Source organism: Lissotriton vulgaris, chromosome 1_2 (assembly GCF_964263255.1).
Source record: "Lissotriton vulgaris chromosome 1_2, aLisVul1.2, whole genome shotgun sequence".
Taxonomy (NCBI): Eukaryota; Metazoa; Chordata; class Amphibia; order Caudata; family Salamandridae; genus Lissotriton; species Lissotriton vulgaris.
This window is the reverse complement of record NC_141686.1, coordinates 170,667,068-170,669,454: the sequence shown is the minus strand read 5'-3', so window position 1 is coordinate 170,669,454 and position 2,387 is coordinate 170,667,068.

Here is a 2,387-nt window from a genome sequence, read left to right as displayed (position 1 = left end):
GAGGTGTAACAAGGGTGTGGCCTCATTACACTTCTCTGCAATGCAGCTCCTTCGCGCATACTGGAGGCTCCTGGTGGACCAGTTGACCCCAGGGACCCCCAGTATGCAAGGGGAATTAGTTCCCCCTCTGCAAACGCGGCAGTGGGCTGCGTTGCAGAGAGGTGTAACAAGGGGCATAGTCTCATTACACCTCTGCAATGCAGCCCCTGGCGCATACTGGAGGTTCCAGGTGGGCTAATTGGCCCCCAGGGGCCCCCAGTATGCAAGGGGAATTAGTTCCCCCTCTTCAAACATGCACGGGGGCTGCGTTGCAGAGAGGTGTAAAAAGGGTTGTGGCTTCATTACTCCTCTCAGCAATGCAGTCCCCTGGCGCATACTGGAGATTCCTGGTGGGCTTTCAGGTCTTATATAGTTAGGAATTAGCATTAAAAAAACCTTTGAAATTCACTGAAAAAACCATAGGTTTCACACCAGTTATAGTTAGGAATTAGCATTTAAAAAACCTTTGAAATTCACTGAAAAAACCATAGGTTTCACACCAGTTATAGTTAGGAATTAGCATTTAAAAAACCTATTAAATTCACTGACAAAACCATAGATTTCACACCATTTATAGTTAGCTGGAAATTTTACTGACATAAAACCATTGAAATTCCCACGTTATAGTTAGTTGGACTCACTATAACTTGCGCGCCTGTAATGCACTGCTGATGACGTCACATATTACATCACTCATGACATGGTCAGTGACATCACTCATGACATCACTGATGACACCATCCTTGTGACAGAGTGACAGACCTAATTTCAGTGTAATGTAACGCTTGAAACACATATTCAAAAATAGAAACAAACATTTTCAAAAAAATGGAGATACCCAAACCAGTAACAACAACCAATTCAGTAATTCCACCATCTATATACACATCCACTCATTCACCAACAGTTCTATATAGTCACTCATATATATACTCACTCATCATATGTAGTGATACACCTATACATCCTGTTACACATCAGCAGTCATCCAAAAGTTACTCACACACATACTCACACATGCAAATAAACTATTGAACATCCATTTATTTGCATATACATTTATACACACACTACCACCTTACTTCTAAGGAAACTTACCCATACTTACTCTCCTAAACAATCACTTATAGAAACACATACTTATTTAAACAGGAACTTCTACAATCTCTCACTATATATACTATACTCACTTATATACATCAATACTCACATATACTAGATTAAAACATATGTCGTTACTAATGAAGACACTAGTGAGACAGTCATTCACTCACTAACACACACATATACACACTCATCCACCCATACAGTCCTGCACATATGCTGTCTTCAAAACACATACAAACAGTGAGTCAGTCACCAACCCCTGCAGCCACTTATACACAAAGAGAAACACTGATACAAACATTTAAATATTTAAACAATACTCGCTAATATATGTATTCACTAAGATACACGTAATAAGCCAGTTACCCAACCAATTTTTTTTAAAAAAAACATCCATTTACACACGTATTTAAACATTTATTCTTCCATCGACCTTTACAAATACATATATAAAACAAATTTATTTTTCAGAAAGACACACATTCACTGGATGGTGTCATCAGTGATGTCATGAGTGATGTCACTGACCATGTCATGAGTGATGTAATATGTGACGTCATCAGCAGTGCATTACAGGCGCGCAAGTTATAGTGAGTCCAACTAACTATAACGTGGGAATTTCAATGGTTTTATGTCAGTAAAATTTCCAGCTAACTATAAATGGTGTGAAATCTATGGTTTTGTCAGTGAATTTAATAGGTTTTTTAAATGCTAATTCCTAACTATAACTGGTGTGAAACCTATGGTTTTTTCAGTGAATTTCAAAGGTTTTTTAAATGCTAATTCCTAACTATAACTGGTGTGAAACCTATGGTTTTTTCAGTGAATATATATATATATATATATATATATATATATATATATATATATATATATATATATATATATATATATATATATATATATATATATATATATATATATATATATATATATATGCTTAAAGGGACTTTCAGCCACCTTGTTTCATCCATTGGTCAGTTATTGCACCATTTCAATGTTGCTTCCACCCACTTCAGCCTGGGGCAATGCGTAAACCTAATTTAATCACTGGTTAACCTTACCTTGAGTGACTGCATTATGCTCTCTCACAATGAGAACATTCACACACAAGGTAGTTGCCTTCAGTGCAAGGCTTTTTGTTTTTACTTTATTATTACTTTAGTGCTGCCTTTGTGTTTAGAGTCTGAGATGAAAGCAGGTTGTATTATACCAGATATGAGCACAGGCAACATTCCACG